Source organism: Ochotona princeps, chromosome 9, assembly GCF_030435755.1.
Source record: "Ochotona princeps isolate mOchPri1 chromosome 9, mOchPri1.hap1, whole genome shotgun sequence".
NCBI lineage: Eukaryota > Metazoa > Chordata > Mammalia > Lagomorpha > Ochotonidae > Ochotona > Ochotona princeps.
The window spans coordinates 26,596,897-26,620,339 of NC_080840.1; the positions used below are offsets into that span (position 1 = coordinate 26,596,897).

Here is a 23,443-nt window from a genome sequence, read left to right on the forward strand (position 1 = left end):
TGAGAGTTTAACGCTAGAGAACAAGCGGGCCGCACCTAGAGTTTACTTTTGAGAAGAAGGGGAACCAGAAAAGGAACAACAGAAAAGTTGGTAATGATACTCGTTCACGGATTTGGTGAAATTATTTGTTTTACAATACAATTAAAACCAACTCCTAAACTCTATTGTGTTGATCTTGAAAGACAACACCTTCAGACTGATCTTGACACAAAATGTGAGCCAGACTGTTGCAGACTTCCGACTAAATTAAATTCTTTGTCCTCAGAAGACTACCTATCAATGAGCATGTTTTTGTTCACTGCCTTGCAGGATACCCCCTTGTCTTAGTTAACGGGAAGGTGTTGAATAGTACCTGAGGAGCTGCTAATATCACCCCAAACTAAACAGATCAGTTAAGCTTAACTCAATAATACAACCATGCCTCTGCTGTTGCTGGACAAAACCTGCTCCTCTCCTTCTCGCCTCCAGATTCACCCCCATCTTCTCTGGAGAATTTGTAGCTGCTTTCGCTACTGATTAATCACTCATTTATCAGTTAGTTTCTAAATTGCAGCTATAGCCTTAGTGGTTATAATTTAATACTTTTAGTTACGTGCACTTTCCGGACACAGCGGGAGATGTTGCCTTGTGAACTTAAAAGGCAACTTTCTTTTTTGAGTTCACATAGTCCTAAGTTTCCGTTTAATTTCAAATGAGTATTTTTGTGATTTATGTAACCACTTTTCAGTAATATATGAGTTAAAAGAGGATAAGTCCATGGATGTGGTTAAAATTTGATCACCAGAGATGAACTTTTTATCTATTGTGTTCCTTCTCCCAACCCTTGTAAAGTTGATAAAACTACTCTGAAAGTGGGTTGTTTAGAAAGCAAATCTCTAGCAACATCAGCTTTGGGCTTAAAAAGGGGTTTTTCAAATTATGTAGAATTACATCTGCTTTGGAGAAAAATATAATTTATTTACTTTCATACTTTTTTCTACCTTTTTGCATCTTGCTATTTTTTGAAACAAAATGTAATGTTGGGCTCGGCAGCGTGGCCTGGTGGCTAAGGTCCTCGCCTTGATCCCATATGGCCGCTGGTTCTAATCCCGGCGGCTCCACTTCCTCTCTGTCTCTCCTCCTCTCAGTATATCTGACTTTGTAATAAAAATGGAATAAATCTTTAAAAAAAAAATGTAATGTTATGATCATCAAATCAATTGCATGTAAAGAAAAATTTTAGTGAATTAATTGTAACAGGTTTTAGATGACTGGTTTCTTGATACAAAATGTTCAAATTACAAAGAAAGTTCTGTTGGGTGGAACTGTCATTCTGATGGTCCAAAAATGTAGAATATTAATGATTTTATTTAGTTTACATGATTTCAAGTAAGCCAAGATTTAAGAAAAAAAGAAATTTGTAAAGGCAGACCCTTTGACTACATAAGAGAAGTAATTCTAGATTTCTGAAAATGTGTTTAGCACAAAAATTAATGAGTCCCTTTGATGAAGGTTAGACATGCGTATTAACATGGCATATTGTAAGGAACACAAAAGGTGGACCTCAAAGAACAGGCTGTGAGTGTGTTGCTCTATGTTTAATTTTCCATTTCCGATCAGCTCGGTTTTGTTGGCAAGGAGGCAGCACTGTGCTTTGCAAACTAAAATTTCACATCTGATCCTTTGGCTGATATGAATGAGGTGTTATTTGTTATGAATTAACAACTACTTGCTTACATTTGCCACTTTGAGAAAATACTACTGGCTAGTAGATATAAAGCTTGAGATAAATCAGGTAAATTTAGTATGATGGGTCCAAACGTAAGTCTGCATAAATCATGTAACCAGAGTTGTTGGTTTGTTGGGTACTGATTTCAATAGGGAAGCTTTGACAGCCTCTTACTGAGACCTGTATCTCTAAGTAGATATCACGGTCTGTCCCAGTGGATGTCTTTAAGCCTACTGGAAACCCAGTGCCAGTTGAGTTAAACTGAATACTAAAGAGGGACAACTTACGGAGCAGACAAAAGACAAGCCAGGGCTTGGGGCCAATACAGCGATCAACAGGCTAATCTTTGGTCTATAGCACCAGCATCCCATATGAGCTCTGGTTCTAGGCACAAATGCCTCACTTCCAATCCAGGTGCCTGCTTGAGACCCGAGAAAGCAGGGGAGGATGACCCAAGGCCATAAGCTCTTGCACCCACATTTGAAAAATCCAGAAGAACCTGCTAACTCTTGGCCTTAGATTGGCTCAACTTCAGCCATTGTGACTTTAGCGGGAGTGAACTAGAAGATGAAAGACCTTTCTCCTCTATTTCTCCTTTTCTCTGTAAACTGCCTTTCAATTAAAAAAATCTTTAAAAAGGTAGTGCTCAATAAAAGAAAATCTGCAAGATATTGAAACAGTAAAATGATCATAATTTTATTTGACTGCAGAAAGTGTCTTCTCTAGCAAACTAAATAAAAAATTATTCAATCTGTTTCATCATGTTTTCTATTCCTAAAGTGTTAACTGACCTCTTAGATTGTCCAGGGATTTCTAGAATAGCATATAACTGAGATGAAATATTCTCAAAGGCATGTAGTGTGCAAAATTGTGGGGAAAAACACTGGGATTTATCATTCTTAGAGTTGTCACAATGGACAAAAAAAGTGCCTCACAGTTTGGTTGGGTACAGTTGCTTTTGTTCTGCCTATCATTTGCATAACATTTGTAAACTTGATCTTTCTTGATAATTTTCCTTGGAATTAAGTAGTCCTGGCTTTTGTTCATTCTTCATTTCCCTAACATGGTTTTAACTATGTACTGAAATGCATTAACTGATGTGTAAGCACTGTCTCTCATTAATTGTGCTTACAGCTAGCATCTGGAAAATGTAGTAGAACATCTGCTTCTTATACAGCCACCTAAGGATCATTAAAATCTGGTTTTGAAAGTCCTCTTACATTGTAAGTATCAAGTGTTAGCCACAGTCACATACAAGTAATTTAAAAAGAAATTAAGCAAAATGACCTTAGTTCAGGACTTTAAGGAAACAGTCAAGACATGTGATCACATTTCATTTTTTCTTCATAGTTACAAGAACTTACTCTTTTCTTGATTTGCCCTGGATGGGGTGTGAAGGGTGCAGAGTTGGTGGAAAGCAAATCTGAAGAAGGGTGAATGGCTGTGGATTACCAAAATACAATGCAACATGTATTTTAAAACAAGCACTAAATGGAGATGAAGGAAATTGTATTATTTAATTAGATACATTTCCTAGTCCTTGTATTACAACTGGGATCTTGACTGCAGAATGCAGTTTGTTCCCGGCTGCTCCTCTTCCTATCCAGCTCCCTGCTTGTGACCTGGGAAGCAGTAAATGATGGCTCAAAGCTTTAGGACCCTCCAGTCACCTGCAAGACCAAGAAGTTTCTGGCCCCTGACTTTGGATCAGCTCAGCTCTGGCCATTGTGACCATTTCAGGGGTGAACCTGTGGATGGAAGATCTTTCTCTCTCTCTCCTTTTCCCTGTAAATCTGCTCTGCCTTTCCAATGAAAATAAAGAATTATTTTTAAAAATATAATGTTTATTTGAATATTATTCTTTTTGAAAATATTAATATAAGGAGAACATATATCATGTCCTTATGGGTACAGTTCTAGGAAGAGAGCAAAATTTCCTCCTTTTTCCTCTCCCTCTCTCAATTGCCCTCGTGCCTTCCTCCTTTACCTTTTTTGTTTTTTAATTTCTATTTTAATGACTGTTATTCAACAAAAAGTCTTACATAATCTGATGTGATTTTCAAGTAGCTAAAATTAAAGAGCTATCTCAGAAGTTTACTTTGTATTATTAGTTCATTCTCTTTCATGGGAGTAGTCTTATTTCTGATTGTTTAGCCACTTTGTAAATATAAGGATTTCCCAGAATAAGCCAGTTGAACTAAATAACTACAACAGATAATGGTCAAGGAATTCCATCTCCCTGCAGGAGGAAGATGAAATTTCAGAATTCAGATACTACACTTGATCTTAGCCAAAAGGCCAAGAAGCGATTGAAATTTCAGAATTCAGAAACTGAAAAAAATCTTCGGCAAATAAGCACATGGTAATATGAATGACAGCTAATAAGCACTACAGTCCAATAATGTGCCAGCCACTCTGCTTAGTTCCTGATCTGCTTCATGTCACCATTCTCTGAGTCAGGATTGATTACTCTCCCTAGTTCATAGAAAAAAACACAAAGTTTTAGCAGAATGAAAAGACTTGCTCAATGGCACACACTCTGTCAGTTGCAGTGTGTAGGTTGCCCCACTGTTACAAAATCAAGACATTACCGGGGGTTATTGATTGATTTCCTTAAAGTTCACACCCATTTACATTGCAGAAGAAATGCTTTAACAATCAACAATACGTTTCAGCATGTGACTTTAAGGTAAGCGGTGCCTGTTTTAAGAAACCAGACTACATATAGAAGAGTATGTAAAGACAGTCTGATGTCATGTGGAAGTCTGGACATGAATTCTATTCCTTAGTCACTTGCAAAGGGGAAAATTTAAACCTCTTTCCCCATTAAAAGTCTTTTTGATGTTAGTAATACATTTAAAGTCAGAAAGAGGGGGGATGTACTCAGAGATGTAGACAGGTTGTTTGATCTCCTCAATTTCAAAATAAGAACTTGATGTGATGTATATTTTGGCATATTTGAATGTTGTCACATGTAGAAGAGAAAAACTATTTGGCTAAAATTATTGCCAGATTTTGGAAGGAAACATTTCAGTGAACTGAGAATTGCTTCTAACAATGATCTTGTGCAGCTAAATGCATCAGCTCGTTTCTGATCCCAGAACAATTTCTTGGCTTCCATTTATGAGGAGGGAGGATCTCCTGAGATTTGAAGAGAGAAGGGACACAGGGATGCTGCCAACACAGATGCCCAGTGTGTTAATGAGATTTGGGATTCAATGCCTGTGAAAAGGATCCCAAATAACTGCGTGATACAAAGAGATGTTAACTTTCCCTCACCTACAAATTATACAGGTCTGTAGAAAAGAGCTGGGATGGCTGCTCAGGCCCAGAACCTGATCCAAGCTGCTACTCTCCTGCTGTTCTGTCACCCTGGCCTGGGACCTGTGGCGCTCAGCTCATGGTCCAACTTGTCCTTCGTTGTGGGACATATCCTAAGAATTACTCACATTACTTTCCCTCACATTCCGTTGGCCAGAACTTAGTCCTGTGACAACACACAGGTAGTGTGGTTAGTATTCTAGGCTGTTGCATGGCTAGCTAAAATTGGGAAGTTCTATTGTTATATAAAATAAGTGCAAAAACAGGTATTGGCAGACAAAGAGCAAGTGCTGATGCAATGTGCTTTTTGAAAGCTGCTTCTCCCATTTTGTGGTTTGATAACACAGAAAGTATAGGGCTGACTTGATTATTCATTTGCTTTAATTTTTTTTAAAATACTAGGCCAATTAATGCAACAGTGGTTTCTCTTTAAAGCTACCTTAATGATATAACTGAGATTATGTGTAGAACTCTGGAATGCATGTTGAACTCTTAAAAATAGTTTGGGATACTGCATTATGAAGTTTTCTTTCCTTTTTCCTTGAATATTGATGACTCTTCTGCACCATTTGTTCTGTTAAATGATGGGACAGAAAAAGATGACTATGATAAGGTCTTGGAGGCATGGTATTGGTAGAAATGAGAATTAACATTTTGGGATGCTCTTATTTTCATCAAAATCTAAATTTTTTCACCACATCTGCTTCCAGAGGAAAGTATATCAACAGCATTTTTGAGTGTTAGTTTCTCCCATGCACATACACAAGGATAACTCTTAGGGGAAGGCAGTGAAAGGGCACTACACACCTGTCACAGTGGCTGGCACGTAGATGTGTTTATCTTACCTCCCTCCTCAACTTGTTTTAGTCGAGTTCTGAAGCTAAATTATTTAAACATGGGAGTACAGCTCAGAGAAGCCCAGGATTGGAATCTTTTCCCCCAGAGTTATACTACCTATTTTTCAGGTCTAGACCCTAAACCAGGATCCTAATGAGTTGACAGTGAACCTGAAGGTCAGAAATGGTTAATAAATAGATTTGAATTATGAGTCTTGGTCTGCAATTAGCAAAAAACCAGATAATCAGTACAATGGATGCTTATAAATTCCAAAATGCAAAATAATTTGAAATGATTTTCCCATAAATTTGTTTTGACTTCTTGTAGAGGCAAGTGCCTCCAAACAGAGAACACAAATAATCCTAGAATTTCTTATCAAATAAAATAATATTTATTAGGCATTTATTCTCTTTTAGCTAAAGGATGGCTGCTTTTCATATAATATCTCCCCATTTTAATGGATGTCACCATATATAGCCTATGTTGATTAATTTCAAAGATTTACAGTTAATAAAAACATATTTGCTATCAATAATTTTTTTCTTTCTAGTTTCACACCTGATTTGTACCATTATTTATACATTCACCATTGCTTCAATTAACAGATATGCAAGTAGTAGTTAGCTTACTTTCTCTGCTTCTTAGATTTCTTTCTGCTTTCAGTTCTCTAATGTGCTCCCTAAAATTTGCATACCTACCTGAAACTTTCTGAGAGTTTTCTTTTGCCTACATGATAAAGCTGTTGGTGTGATTTACAATTTCCCCTGACATCTGGCTCTTATTTCCCTATCCAGCCTTATCTTTTTCCCTGCAAGCTCTTCCTCCCCTCACTGTACAACAGAGCCAAATCTGAACTCCTGTACTTTGACAATGCTCCATAATATTTTATGCCTTTTTTGTTTTTGTTTTTTGCTTACACTTATCCCATTTTCTGGCAGCCTTTGTTGACTGCAATGACAAAATTGAAAACATATAGTTTTCTGTGTTAAAATTTGATTAAGGATAACTTTTTTTGTTGGTAGAAACACATTTTAAATAGTCATGTTTGACACTATTTTCATTTTTAAAAATTGTATTATAACCTTGTTACCTTACAAAGCATTTTGCGATTCTCTGTATCTAAGTTTTTTTGTTTGGTTTTACTTAAAAAGTTCAGGATTCTTATTCTGATTAATATTTCCTCATTTCTGCCTTATGTAACAAGTTCAACTTGTAGCAGAGTTGTATAGCCATGCCCTGTTGGTCTGCATTTAGATTAAAACTAAATGTGCTTTCTTTTAAAAAATGAAAAATATACATTCTGTAATGGCAATGTTTGAGAAAATATGTTTGACCAACTGCCTTTGTTCAAATTTTAGGATCTGAGTGCATTCTGTTTATGCTGCTATAAACTCTCCCACTCCTGCCCCACTCTTTATTTTTTAAGCTATCTCCAGATGCCTTGGTATTAAAGATTAAAAATTAGTATTCTTGAGGGCTTCTCTCAATAGCCTCACGTTAGAATTCCTATACTTTTTATTTTGCAGGTGGTACTTTTCTTTGTACCATTTATTACAATTAACAATAGTGTATTTTAGATGTGTGCTCAGTACATTATTTAAGAACACAAGCTTTTCCCGAGCTGTAGGCAATTGCCTAGATTGTCTGCACCTAGGCATGTCCCTAGCCGGCAGGTATTCTGGGTCTCATGAGTGCCAAATTTGTATCAACTATATCAGTATGCCAGCATAGTTGCCTATTCTATTTATTTACTTTATTTTTTTTTTTAAAATATGCAGGGGACTCTGGGCCCAAGGTGGGGGCTATAGATTGCCTGGGGATGGGGACCTGCTGATGTATTGAAGTAGGAGCTTCTGAAGACATGTTTGACCATGGAGGAATGACTTCTGGGGTCTTCCATGGACTGAGTCACTGCAAATACAGGTAGGTGAGGTAGCTGAAACATATTTGGAGGGAGAAACCGGAGGGATTGTTTCGGTTGGTCCAGGGCACCAGCCCATCTGGGAGATCTGGGTTGGGCTAAATAATGTCTTATGGAAAATCGGGGGCTGGTGGGCAAGCCTGGCTGGGCTAGGCCATAACATCTACCTGCAAAAGTTTGAGCAGAAGGTGGCCATGTCAGCCTGGGCCACAGCACTCACCAGAATGTGAGGGAATGGGTCTGGGAGCAGAGTCTGTAGGGGACTTCTGGGCTTACTTCTTTGGAACTGCAACATCTGCTGGTTTGCAAGGAGAACTTGAAGTGGTGATAGACTAAGTCAGGTTGGCGCATGGAACTCACTTGACACTCATAGGATCCAAAGTTGGGAAGGGGCTGGGCTGGGTCAGGTGGAAGTACCCATGGGCACATGCAAAGGCCAGGGCTGAGGACAGACCATGCTAAGCAGAGTCACAGTACGCACTGGCACATGTGAGATCCTGGGCCTGGCTGGGGAACTTGGAGCACAGGTCTGGGGACAGGCCAGTCCAGACAAGGCTGTAGCATTTGCTTAGGCTGGGTCTTGGGGCAGGCCAATCTAGGCAAGGTCACAACATTTATCAGTTCTGCTGGGGGTAGACAGGCAGCTGCCTCATACAACGTTACATGTGTTGGCTGATAAAGGTGGCCAACTGAACCTGACCGTGCACTGGTGATGCACACAAGAGTCAAGTCTGAGTTCACCATAGATGAGGTTTCTTGGAGGATTCCCTAACTCAACTGCTGGACTCAAACCCTAATCACAGGGAAAAATCACAATATATGTGTGTCGGCTTGGAGTGCATGTGTCGAGTCTGTGCCTGTTCAGTTGCTGATGTCTGTGCTGTGGACAGCATGTCTAGATGCACATGGAGGACATGACAGCTATCATATCTAGGCCAGCAGAGGATGTTGAGTGACTTGTCAGTGGATGGAAAGCAGAACATGTTGGATCTTTATCCTGGTCAAACTTTGCATCCTGAGCCTGTGGATGCACTAAGGTGATCTTGGAAGCCAACCGACTTTGATTTTCTCAGCCCTGGTGCAATGAAGCTAACAATGTCTCAGAACTATCAAAACCACTCAAGTAACACCTTTGGAACACTCTTCCCCACATCGGCTTTTCTAAGACATCATAAATGATTGTTCCTATTCCTGGATGCTGATGTAGCTTGGCAACAAGAAGTGGCCCCTCCCTCTCCTTCCCCCCCATGGGTCACTGGAGGAAAAAATATGAAAACATTTGTCCCACCCACCTTCCTCCACACCTCAACCTCCACACATTAATCAGAGATCTACATGGGCATGCATCCCTCTCAACTAAGTAAACGATATTCAAAAGAAGCTCCTGAATCCCACCTTCGAATAGGCCCAGTTCTGGCCATTGTGGCCATTTGGGGAGTGAACCAGCAGATGGAAGATTTGTCTCTCTTTCTCTCTCTCTCTGCAACTCTGCCTTTCAAGTAAAAATACATGAAACTTGAAAAAGAATATAAGCTCTTGTGTCAGAGTGTATGGATTCAAATCCCAGCTCTGCCATCTATAGGATGTATGGCATTGGGTTGTTGATGAACTTCTTTATTTTTCAGGCAGAGTGATGGGGGTTGGGTAGGGATGGAGAACATGAGATGGATCTTCCATTCACTGTTTTATCCCGGCTCCTCCTCTCAAGGGTTTCGTTCATAAGGGCTGGGCTTGGTAAAACTATGGTCCAGGTGTCAGTCTGGAGCTTAGAATTCCATCTGGGTCTCCCATATTGAGATTAGTACTTCTGGGCCCAGTGCAATAGTGTAGTGGTTAAAGTCCTCGCCTTGAACACGCCGGGGTCCTATATGGGCACCGGTTCTATTCCCGGCAGCCCTGCTTCCCAGCCAGCTCCCTGCTTGTGGCTTGGGAGAACAGCTGAGGATGGCCCAAAGCCTTGGAACTTTGCACCCCCGTGGGAGACCTGGAAGAAGCTCCTGGCTCCTGGCTTTGGATGGGCTCAGCTACAACCGTTGTGCTCACTTGGAGAGTGAACCATTGGAAGGAAGATCTTCCTCTCTTTCTCTCCTCCTCTTTGTATATCTGCCCTTCCAATAAAAATAAATAAATCTTAAAAAAAAAGATTAGTACTTCTTATTACTCTATGCTGTCACATCAAAAAAATAACATCTGAATAGAAATCTCTCAGAAGAACTATAAATGACTGAGAGATATATGAGAAATGCTAAATATCATTAGCCGTTAGAGAAACTGTATCAAAGTCATAATAAGGTAGCATCACTAATTAGTGTTGCTATTTTCAAAAGATAAAATATGGGCAATTACTGGTAGAAAAAATGTAATATTGTTTGTAGGAATACAAACCAGTGTAGTCATTAGGGCGGCCAGCATAGAGCTCCTCAAAAAATTAGGAGCAGATTTGCTGTGTAACCCAGATATGCCACTTTGGAATATATCTGAGACACTGGAGTCAAAATATGTAAGAGAATCCAGAACTTTAATGTTTATTGAAGGATTATTAACAAAAACCAAAACACAGAGTCAGCATAAATGATAAGTTGATGCATGAGTTGAAAAATGTGGTCCACATACACAATGGAATAGTATTCGACAACAAAAAAGAATGAAATCCTCACAATAACATGCGTCTAACCAGAGATCATTTGGTGAAGTGATCCACAGGCAGAAAGACAAATATTCTCTCTCATGTGTGATGCTTATAAAATCAATCTGAATATACAATAGTGATAATTAGAGCTTGGGGAGTCTGGCAAAGAAGGAGTAGAGGGAGATTGGATAACATGTCCCAAAACAGTCAGCTAAAAGTAACAAGTCTAATATTTCATAGTAAAAACAATGGAGAAATACAGCGTTATAGTAATTAATCACATAATCTAGAAGAAGTGGAGGAGAGAACTAACAAGTGTCAACCTCCACTAAAAAAAAAAAAAATAGAAAAGGGAGTTGTTGTTTGATTGGTTATGCTGTGTGTGTGTGTGTGTGTGTGTGTGTGTGTATATATCTCAAAAATGCACTGAACATATTTCAAGGTATGACTATCGGAGCTGATGTGTGATACAGCAAGTTCAACTGCTACCTTTGATGTCATCATTTTATATAAGTGCCAGTTCAAGTTTTGACTGTTCCGCTTCTGATCCAGATTCCTGGCAACATGCCCAGGAAAGCTGCAGAAGATGTCCCAAGTGGTTGTGCCCACCTGAGAGATCTTCAAGAAGCTCCTGGCTTCAGACTAGCCCAGCCCAGAGTGAACTGGAGGGCATTACAGCTTTCTTTCTCGGTCTCTCCTTTCCCTCTCTAACTGCCTTTTAGATAAAACTTTAAAAAAATTATGTAGAAAAATCTATGAAACAAAATAAATTTATTGAAAAGTTTGTATTAAAAGTGGAAAAAACAAATTCATGATTTTTTGATGCATTTAGAAAAGTAGCTTTAGGTGTAGAGTTTTTTCTGGATTTCCTCTTTACATATTAAAGGTTTATGCTAAAATATCTTAAACTGCTTTTCCTTATAATATATATATTCTGTATCTTTCTATAGGACATTTGGGATTTGAGTTTTTAGTTTAGCCAGGGAGTATTTTGATAAAATCTAAAATAATTGAGTGATATTGAATTGATTTTTAAAATTTTTGCATTGAGTTCTTGTTTCTGAAATTGAACATCTTAACAATGTTAATTGAACTAATTCTGACATAGTCATGATTCTGGGCATCACACTTTTTTCAATTAACAAAATGCAATCGAATTCTTACACTCACTTAAGGTACTAATGTTTGTGAAATGCAATATCATCTGTCTTTCTATATATGCATGCCAATATCCATCCATCCATCTGTACACCCATTCATCATCAATCTACGTTGAATTTTCATGGTGAATGAGAAAAAGTCACCTTTAAAAAGGCTTCTCTTGGTTTCTGTTTCATCCAACTGGAAACAATGAAATGTGGATTATTATGTAGAGCCATGTGCCAGGGCTTAATGAATGCTCCGTTTATATTCTCATTCTATTGTTCTTATAAGTAGTTATTTTCACATTTAGTTAAGCTTTATTTTTTCTGTATGATGTATATCATTTTAAAAATAAACCACATGGAATTTGAAGCAGTATCACTTTGACAATTTATATTACATCACAAACTGAATTTTATGCCAAATCTGATCTATACAAGCTGCAACTATGTTCAGCCAGTATTTGGTCTAGTTTGAATTTAATACCCAACTGGCCTACATCTGACAGACTTAATTTTATTAATTCAAGAAGTTTGTTCTGTTTTCCATATGTGCCAGAAATGATCATGGTTCATTGAGAAGATTGAAAGGTAGATTGCTGAATAAACTTTTATTAAGTATTAAAATGAAGGGCCACAGTGATAGGAACCGATGCATCAAGTGTCACAGATTTCAGACTAATAAAGACGGTTAGTAAAAATATTTTTACACTCTTTGCAGCTTTTTGTTTAAACAGCAGGACACAATTAAAGCAAAGGGTGCTTTACTCCTTTGCATTTAACAATGTAAAGAATTCCATGGATTTTCCACATGTGGCAATGCTCACTTTGGTTTCTGTTTTACAGTTTTGCCTGGCCTTCAGGTGGCTACATTTTCTTTGTCAGCTCTGGCTGCACTAACAACACCACAGCCCCGGGAACCCGGACAGCAGTGTGGAGGCTGGAAGCTCTAAAGCAAGGTGAGAGCTGAGTTGTTCCTCCGGAGGCCTTGCTCCTCACATTTGTAGGCGACCTTCCCCTGGCTGCCTCTTGACAAGGTTATTCCTTTGTGAAGGCAGAACCCAGTGTCTGTCCAGATTTTCTCTTTCTAGTTCCATCTGCGTCTGCTTTCTCTCTGTCTCTCTGTCTCTCTGTCTCTGTCTGTCTGTCTCTCTCTCTCCTCCTCTCCCACTCATCTTTAGTTTCTAGTTTCTTACTGTTTTTCTTCTTTCCATCCTTTCCCTCCCTCCCTCCCTCCCTCCTCCGCTCCCTCCTTCCTTCCTTTTTCTCAGATGCAGAGAGAAAATGCCCACCTACTGATTCACTTCCTGATGCTTACATTTGTTGGGCTTTGGTAGCATCTAAAGCTACAAGCAGAGAAGTCAAATCAGGTCTCCCACTTCATTGTCAGCAACTTGACGCCATTACTGCTGCTAAGTACATCTGAATTAACAGGAAGCTAGAATTAGGGGCTGATGATGGGAGCTGAACCAAGGGACACAGGGATTCTCTGGCAGTTTAATGTCTAATAACAAATGCCTAGTTTCTAGTTTCAACTTACAGGGACACCCATTAACGTGAATCACAACTAACACTAACATTTAATCTAACCACATCTTTAGAAGTTTTTTTATTGTACAAATTTTATTTTTGATGATTTTTACATATTTGATTAGAGTGTAAAGGGTCAAGGGCTAGAGGAAAGTGGGTGAGACCATTGTTTTCACATTCTCTTTTTTCCGTTTTATATTTGGGGGGAGGGGAGATATAGAGGAAAAGCCACAACCAGCCACCCAACCATCCCAGGGTCTCCGATGTGGGGCATGCTTCGAGGATCCTTCTTAGGTGGTTTTTATAGTTCAATAGTTCTGGATTAATGCCGATCTTGCCACTCCAATCACAATGAAATCTCTCGACTCACTGGCTGACATAGTCCACCTTAGAGTCTCCATTTACCCAGCTATTCACTGCCAACTCTTTGCTGGGATAATTGATCAATTTGTTCTGTCTTCCATCCTCTTTTCTGGTACCAGGTATCCCCTGCAGGCTCCAGTGTACTGCCTTATCCTTCACGTGCATCTGGATATGCTGGCCACTGCTCTGTCTAAGCCATGGAAGGTCCAGCTCTGAAACATACATTCCATGGTCAGGCCATGGAACCTGCTATTTTCTCCATGGTTGTGTTCCTGTTGATATCGTTTGGGAATTCCCAAAGAAACTTCATCTGAGGTGATCCCAGACATGATACTTGTGTGTCCATGTCAGTATAGGGTCCAATACAATCCGTCGCCCAAATCGGCCTGTGTACACACTGTTAGTTGCAATTACTGGGTCAGTTGTCTCCAGCCTCATCTTTTACACAAACTAATGGGTATTTCAGTTCAGGCCAATCCTGCCCAACACACACTCAACCCCCACACAAATCAAGGGGAATTGTAGCCTAGTCACAGTGAAGGGGAACATTTGGGATTGGAAGGACAGAAGGATTTAATTTGCTTTTTCTTTGCTTTCTGTATTTCGCTTACAGTAGAAAACAGTGAATAGCTGAAGGAATATTTCATGATTAAGTTTAGATAGAGCCTGGGAACCTGAGAGATAAGGGGCACCTGCAACTAGCCCCTGCCCCTAATTGCATGGCCCCCTCCCTGTTTATGTTTAGGGTTCCCCCTCCCTGTTTATGTTTAGGGTTCCCCCTCCCTGTTTATGTTTAGGGTTCCCCCTTCCCTGTTCATGGTTATGGTTTTATGGTTTTATGATTTTAGCCTTGGTTTAGTCTTTAAAAAGGATGCTATACCATGACTCGGGGTCGATGCCTACCTCCTACGTGAGGAACTGGCCCCGGCCCCAGCGTGCTGGTAATCGAATAAAGCCTCTTGCTTTTGCATCAAGCCTCGTCTTCGGTGGTCATTGGGGAAACTCACTCCCTTGAGACAGATGGTAAGGTGTTCCCTGTTGGGGGGCCTTACAAGAGCAACCCGCACTAACCCCCACCAAGCCTGCCCCTTGCCCTGGCTCCCCTGCTTGCCAGTGTATGCAGCAGACTGGTCCAGTCTGTCCCACATCCCATTCAGTTCTCATACATGTCAATGGGCATTGAAGCCTAGTTCAATCCAATCTCCTATGCAGCCCACACATGTGCAGATGGTTGCCACTCTCTGTCTAGTCATGCCTGTCTCAGTCCTAGTTCTCATGCTCACCAGTCAGAGTGGCAACCCAAGAAGAAGGTGCCCACTCTTTCCCTCTGGGCTCACTCCCACATCTTGAACTGTCCAGGTGGTAGCACAGTTTATCTCTAGATACAGTCACATTCCTACTAGGGCTAGAGCTTTAAACTATAAATTATTTGGGGACACATGTAGCAGACAACACTTAGATATATTTATTCCTTGCATCGACATTTTGAATATTTACTAATAAAAGCTGCAATATAGCACAGCTTTTCCAAATATAACTAACACCATAACCCTTAGCATAACCCTAGCCAGAAAAGCTTTCATTTAAACAGCTACATTTTCTGCATTGTGTCTTTGAAATTGCATTTAAGACAACAGAAGTAATTATAATTTCTTTTTTTAGTCAAGGTAATAAATTCAACTAAGGTGAATTGGGCCACGTATCTCCTTAAAAGTCTTTAATGATACTCTTTCTTCCAAGCTAGTGTATAGGGATGTAAATGTCCATAGTTGCATGTCTTTCTACTACTTAACACAGTGTTGGACACAGGATAAGCTAATTACAATGTAGCAATCAGATGAATAAATTAATGGCTTTTCTAGGAATAGATGGATTTAAATGAAAAAATCAATGATAGCATTCAAAAGTGGCCAATAAACTACCATCTATTGAAGAGTTTTCTTGGAGCTTTTCTATAGGTTCGTGTTCAAACGATATCAACTTGTATAAAGCCTAAAATGTGGTTAATTTTATACAGATTTGCTATAGTCTTCAAGAATTGTGCCCCTAAAATTATTCTTATCGATGACCTGAATAACTATGTGATTTTTCTCAGTGGAAATCAGGAATCTGGCTCAATGTAGAGATACCGATGTAGATGTGGTTGTAATGTGGGTGATTTTATAGAATCCTGTAAAGATAAGATTGCCTGGACAAGACTAGAGATTTCAAAAACAGTATTAGCATTCATCCAGTACTGGAACCATACATCCTAAATCAATGGGAGTCTCAGCCATTATGTCTACAGTAAATGTATGTATGGTTTTTATAGAGAAATCTAGCTGAATCTAGCAAAGTAAGTTTTTAGTTGATATATTCTGTAGAAATTATAAGGTATTGGGGAGCCAGCATAATGTCTCAATTGACTAATCCTCCACCAGAAAGTATTGGCCTCTCATATGGGTGCTGTTTCATGTGCTGGCTACTCCACTTCTCATCCAGTTCTGTGCTTATGATCTGAGAAAGCAGTGTAGAATGACTCAAAGCCTTGGAACCCTGCACCCATTTGGGAGGCCTGGAGGAGGATCCTGGCTCTTGACTTCGGATCCACTCAGTTTTGGCCATTGTTACCATTTGGGAAGTGAACCAATGGTTGAGTGATCTTGCTCTCTGTCATTCTTCCTCTAAATCCTCCTTGTAAAAAAAGAAAAACATCTTTTTAAATAATAAATTCTAGAATGGTGGAAAGCAGGTAGGAAAACTGGAACTGCCCAAAACGAGGTGTGTTGACATTGTTTAGGCTTTATGAAAAGTCATTCTGAGAAATAGAAGAGGAAAAGGATGTGAAGAGTGCCTTTGTGTATTGCATGCCAGGGTGTCCCAACAAGATGTCACTTTATTTTCTCAGTTTCAGAACCTGTAAACATGAGATCAAGGTGTCATTAGGCATGATTTCTCCTGAAGCCTTTTCATTGGATTGCAAATAGTCCCCTTGTCACTGTGTCCTCACTCGCCCTTCCCTCTGTGTATGTGCGTTGTGTCTCTGCCTGTATAAATGTCCTTTTCTTATAAGAATGCCAGTCAGATTATCTCTAATTCTGAAGCACTGGGAGTGAATTTGGGGGTGGAGAAATAATGAAGTCTATACTAAAGTCAATATCAATGGACCTTTATTTTAGGCTTACTAATGAACTGATGTTTATATACTGAATTTCCACATATATTCTTTTAATTGGAATAAACTGTGATGTTCAAACTTCTGTGAAGATGCACTTAGATATTAGACAAGTCTGCAGGCACTTCCAACTCGGCATGGTCTCATTTTGAGTCACTGATGACTCACCCAAATGTGCACCAGTTCCTGTACCATCTCTCTTCTATTTCATGTCACCATCTGTTTATTCAAACCTGGATCTTATCTCACTGGCTTCCTTTTCTTTATAACTTCTTTCTGCATCATCAGTTGGGTTAAATTTGCCTCCAAAATCTCTTTCAGATCTTCCCTTGTCAATGATCACTTTGTTTCTTTGGTAGCATGTCTCTGTTACCGTGCCTTGATTGCAGCAACAACCTCCCTTGATTTCTAATCCATCACTGTTTACTTTGTGCACAGCTGTTAGGAAGTTTTCCTAAGAAATTAGTCTGGCCATCTAATTCTTTGACATCTTCAGTGTCCAATTGTCAAAGTAGGTTTTATCACAGAAACTCTTTTTGTCCCATCCGCACCTTTCCCTAACCTGATTCCCTCTTCAGGTTCCTTGAAAATGTCACTCAAGTACCCTCCTCTTCAGCTCTGACTCTACCTTTATCTCTTAGTAAAGTAAGATACCAACCAATCTTGCTGATGTAGGGAGCTGTTATCCATCTGCTTTGTTCAGATGTTTCCTTCCCAGACACCATGGTGCATTTTCTTGCTTCCTCTGAAGACTCATCCAGCTCCATTCTATTACTGAAGAGGCAACTGCAATTATTTACTCTTTTGTTGGTCTCCCATACTCCTGTGAGAGCCTGGGAAGGAAGAGGCAGGTTCTTGGTAACCTACGCATCTTTGTCTCACTTATATAATGAAATTAGGATCACCATCATGGTAATAGGATTTTATTTAGCCCAACATGTCATCTTGGCATATTTAAACTTGGCTTAACATAACTAATAAATACTAGCAAGCTAAAAATTTTAATGACTGAAGAGAGACTTGATACATTAAAGGAAAAATGGATTGTGCATGTATTTTTTTCTGCATGTTGCACCCTCTATATCTTGTTTTTCACCTTCTATATCTTAACCAAGAGAATAAAATAGAAAGCTCTTTAAGAAATCCTTTCTTGAAGATTACAGAGCTGGAAAGAGCTTGTGAGGTTACAGGGGGTTAAGTGTTAGGATTATGGAGCCCCAATCACTTCTCAGCCTTTTGGCCAAAATCAAGTGTAGGATTACAAAGCCTTCACACTGTCCATTTTGTCAACTTAGTTTTTTCATGGATTTTTCTTTAGCTCTCTTTTGAATAGAATCATCTTACCAAATGGTGTGGAGCAAACCAACAAACTGCAAGCTGTAATGCACAGACAAACCTAGGATAAGAAAGCTTATTCTTAGGAAAAAGACTAGCAGCACTATGACTTACATGCCTCTTATCTGTTAATATTTCAAAAATTAGTCTTGGAATTATCCTCAAATATCATCTTTATAAACATATCCATGCAAGTGCTATCATGTTTTTTGGCTCATACATTTTTGTATTTATTTTAGAGAAAATACTCAGTACATTTCATCCATTATATATTATTATTTAAAAGAAAAGTGCAATTTTAAACAGACATAAACAATGTCTGTTTATATATACTTGTATATACAAAGGAAAATGTTTCAAAGGATATACTTTAACTTGTTCACAGTGATAACCTCTGGGGAATGGGATTAGAGGGAAGGGGATTTATGTGGCTGTCTGTATACTGGGTGGGATATTGTGCTTTTATTTCTGTATTTGAATTTTTAATAAATATGTATTATTTATAATAAAAAAAATAAAAGAAAAGTGCAATTTTAAGTATTTGGGTCTTTATCAGTTTCTTTGTTTTATAAATTCTATCCTTTTCAAAATTAAAACATAGAACTGATTATTGAAACATCATGGAAAAAATAAAAAATATGTACCTGACACATATTTGTCAAAAATGTCTCGTGTTATTTTCTTTATAAATATTGATCTCATAATCTATAAATCACATAAATAAGAATAGGTTCATATTGTTTTTGATGAGGAGGAATTTCAAATCACCAAAGGAAATCAACTGAATCCTCATATCAGTAGTTGTATTTAGATCTCAGAATATTGATCATTTTTGTGCTTTGGATTCATGTTACAGGTCATAAATCAAATTTTCTCTAATCCTTTAAGTGTCAAACAATTCTGTGAAAATAAGTCCAATACTTTTCTCTTTTACATAATGAGATATGACTTCAGATAAATATAGATAGGAAAGAATGTTTATTAAAGGAAATACAAAAGAGTTGAACATGTAATATTTTCATGATTTTACTTACATGCAGAAAATAGAATATTAGCAAAGAGCAAAGCATAAGACTCTTTTCATAAGTAATAAAAACCAGACTGTTCAAATATCCCTTTTCCTAGCATCACAAAGGTATAGCACTAAAAATTGTACTACAAAAATAAGGAATCACTTAAAAACATGAATGTTATTTTTCTTTAAACAAAAATGAACTTAGTAATTTCTCAGTTTATGCATAGTTATACAATCTTTTGTGAAAAATATCATTATATGACAAAACAATTCATATCTAAGTAAATTTTACATTAAAAACAAAATCATGTCCATTAAATGGTTTATCCATGCTCATGATTTGGGTTTTGAATGTACAGTTAAGGATTATATTAAATTGAATACTTAACTGGGCCCTTAGACACATTGTGTACTGATTTTCAAGTGTAAAACCTTACATGCATATGCTTAATTGTGTTCTTAGATTTGGTATTATTTAGAGTTGGCTTAAAATACTTTGGAACAAAGATGGTCACTTTAGACAATTATCAAAATTCTATTACATGCTTTGCTATAAGAAATTGAGATGTGAAAAATATTTATGCTTTTGATTTTATCTTTTACATAATGAACCAGTAAGAAAGATACAAATACACCAAGAAAAGCTATGGGACTTTTTCCCTCCCAGCCTAATAATGGAAAGGAGACAGGCTAGTGTTGGAGTATACTATGCCATGAAGCATAACCCTTGCCAATATTTTCCAACCAGAATTCTTCGAGGAGGTACATATGTAATTGGATGACAGAAATCAAAGCACCTAACTTATTTAGCTTTTCACACAACATTGGACATGATTTCCATACTAAAGGCTGACTTTCTCCCCCATCTCCCCAAAATGAAAAAGAAACAAATCCAAGATGCACTGGATTTAAGGACATACTTGCTTTAAATACAGAACTGGCTAAGAGATGTCAGTAAATACCAGAAACAATGGGAACTACTTCCAGGTGAATACGGATCAGATCTCTAATGGAATATAATGAAGCCAAATGGAGGTATAATGAAGGGATTGACTAAAACACCCCAAAGTGGTCAAGTGTTGTGATATAATGGGTAAAGCAACTATGGAGGATGCCTTCGTCCCACATGGAAACGCCAGAGTTTAAGTTCCTAATTTGCTTTTGATCCTGCTTCTTGCTAACACACTCTGGAAAGCAGTACATGCTGGCTCAAGTGCCTGGGTCCAGCTGTGGCCCAGTCCTGGGTATGGCGGGCACTGGGGAGCAAACGAGTGGTGAAAGATTTTCACTCTAACCCTCTGCCTCTCTCTCTCTTTCCTCCCTTCCCTTTCTTTCTCCCTCCCTCGCCCTCTCATTCTCTGTCACTCTTTCAAATAAGTAAAAATAAATTAACAAAATAAAAATCAACAAATCAAGAAAGTACCCACAAAATGCCTCCAAATTGAAAGGAAAAATAGCTATCCTTTAAGTTTGACCCATATTCTAAAGATTTGTAACTTAAAAATTGGCATGAGTTGGGCCCACTGTGGTAGTCTAGTGGCTGAAGTCCTCGCCTTGTATGCACCGGGATCCTATATGGGTGCCAATTCTAATCCTGGCAGCCCTGCTTCCCATCCAGCTCCCTGCTTGTGGCCTGGGAAGGTAGTGGAGGACGGCCCAAAGCTTTGAGACCATGTACCCACGTGGGAGACCCAGAAGAGGCCCCTGGCTCCTGGCTTTGGATCAGCTCAGCTCCGGCCATTGTGGCTGCTTGGGGAGTGAATCATCGGACAGATCTTCCCCGCTGTCTCTCTTCCTCTCTGTATATCTGACTTTCCAATAAAAACAGAAATAAATCTTTAAAAAAAATTTGGCACGCATGCAGTTGGCCTCACTAGTTTGTCACTGTCACCAGCTACAAAGTTATTTCCTTCTTCCTCTGTCCCCAAGATATGTCAGAAGCACTCAGGACACTTGCTCTGGTTTACCACTTGTATTTCCATTTCCCACCAGAGGGTGAGTTCTTGACAGAAAGAACGAGTGCACGAGTGAGTTTACAGCTCTGGTCTGCAGAACGCGAGAGCCCAAGGACAGTCCTAACATCATCGTACAATCCAAGGAGGAGTGAACTAACTCCACAGCTTGCTTCACATGGCAGCACAAAGGAAGAATTTTTTTTTTTCAAATAATAAAATGGCGCTTTCCCTGATAGTTCCATTTATTAAATGAGCTTCTTATTTCTATTTTGCAAAACACAGTATTTCAAGAGTAGGCTTTCTTCTGCTACATTTAAATGTTGTTGAAAGGTCTTTGTGGGAAGCTGAGAAAGAGCTCTCTTTCATGCCTGTCCCTGAGCAGCTGGCCGGAAGTGAGAACGGTGGGTGCTGCTGGAAGCGAGAAGGAGGAGCTCTGTGGGTTTACCTCTCTCCAAGGTCCACCACGGAAACAGAGAAGAGAAAGGACGCTAGAAAGATGTCAGGAAAACGCTATTACGAAATTTAGGGAAGTTGATTTGTTCAGCTAGTCACAAATTTAACATGAGTAATGTAAAATTAAATTCAAAACAGAGAGAGAAAATACCATAAAAGAACATAATACTAAATCATCACCTTTGTTTCTGTTAAAATCTTTGCTCACCTTGTATTATTTGAGGGCCAAAGTTTGTTAGCTTAACTAGACTTTCTATCATAATGTTGTGCTCAGCATATGGAAAATATCACTATGTGCTCATGGAATGTTTGAATCAATACATCTAGAACTAAGAAAGCATACTAATGGGGCAGTTACTAATACTTTGAATAAATTGAAATGACCGCCATTGGAAATTGCTTGAGAAATAAATATAGAAGAGGACAAATAGTTAATAAATTTTTCTGTTACAAAATCCACTTGTAAGATTATTGTTTGGACTCAGAATTTTCCATGTAGTGTTGTGACTAGCAAACACCCCAAATCCTAGTTTTTCAGGAATATGCAAGAACAAAATTGTTTGATCATGTCTAACAATATTTCTTTTAAGATGACACAGGTAGATTTTCAATTTGAACAGAATTATATAATTTAAAATCCTCTTAAAGCGATGTTTTAGGAGCTCATCCATCTAAAAGCAAGCATGCAGGAAAAAGGATTCAATACCATTTGACACTAGGGAAAGGAACACTGGAACCTCACGGTTACCACGTGACAGCCTATCAGAATCAGAGTAGTTAATTTTAAAAAATGATAATAATAAATATTGGTACAAGTGTGGACAAAATAGGCTCCCTTGCATTGCTTGTGGGAATATGAGATACTACATGCATTCTAGAAAAGAATATACCACTTTCTTATGAAGATAAAATGAGTTTATGTCACCCAATTGTGGGATGGAAGGAGGAAACAAACTTAAAATCAAATGGGGCCAGTGAAAAACAAGATAAGTGAAAATGTACTTACGAGATTATAAAATTTATAATGGTAATTTATATTTAACTCAATAAATCTTTAATAACTTATTCTATCAGCTACTTGGAATACATAATAGAATCCTTAGATAATGATGAAACCCAAACACTAGATAGCGACTGCACAAAACTATCCATCCCTGAGAGTAGAGTATGCACAAGTTGTATTTGCAGTTTTCTCTGTTCAGCATTTGTGGGAAATTGTGCTGGAGGGAGGCATTTTTAAGAGCAAAGGAGGAACTCATTCCCTCTCAGATCCTAGCCAGATGGAACTGCTGCTACCTCCCACAGCTTACGATTATAGGGGGGATATTTCATGAGTACTTTATATCCCTTTGTTCACTGTAGCATTTGTAAGGTGCTGACAAGATAAAATTATCTGGAATTAGACCAACTGTTGGAGACAAACTTGCGCATGTGTATTTTATGGTGAGAGAGTGTCCAGGTTGAAAAAGATGGGAAAATACTTAGGTGCAGCAGCTCAGAGGATTCAGAAAAGTGAGCTTGTTGTTTCGCTTTAGCTTTTACTGTACCTTGTTGTGCTTGACATATTTACAGAGTGCAAATCTGAGAATTCTAAGGTAATATAATTATGCTGTTGCTATCTGGAGAAGTTCTGAAGCTGTTTGGTGTGGTTTAACTCTTAGGCAATGGTCCGTAGTAGCTGATGTAGCTTGCTTAATGGAATTCCTCCTGACAATGGCACCGAATGAGAACAGTGTGACCAGTCCAGTCAATGGCTATTCAGCTTTGGTTGTTTCCTAGCCCTTTGAAAGATGATGTTAGGATACAGTTTGGCTTTGACAAGACTTTGAATTCAGGGGAGATCTGCTAATCAACTGATTCTTATGAAATGCAATATTTAATCATCACCTTTCTATGTGCTGACATTTCTTCAATGCAGAAATGGTCCATAGGAAATACATGAGCTGGATCTCTATATGTGTTCCTGCTTATGCTTTCAATCACAATGCATAAACCCTATTTCAAAAGTCAAGCCTCATTCTCCAGTATTTCAGCACCATAAATGGTTTGCAAAGCCCTGTGGGTCATCAAGTCTCTTAAT

General features: G+C 38.6%; 1 pseudogene; it reads right to left on the bottom strand.

Moving 5' to 3' along the window:
• Positions 1-3,877: 3,877 nt before the first annotated feature.
• On the bottom strand, positions 3,878-4,018 carry LOC118757572 (U2 spliceosomal RNA; annotated as a pseudogene).
• Between the last annotated feature and the right edge of the window lie 19,425 nt (positions 4,019-23,443).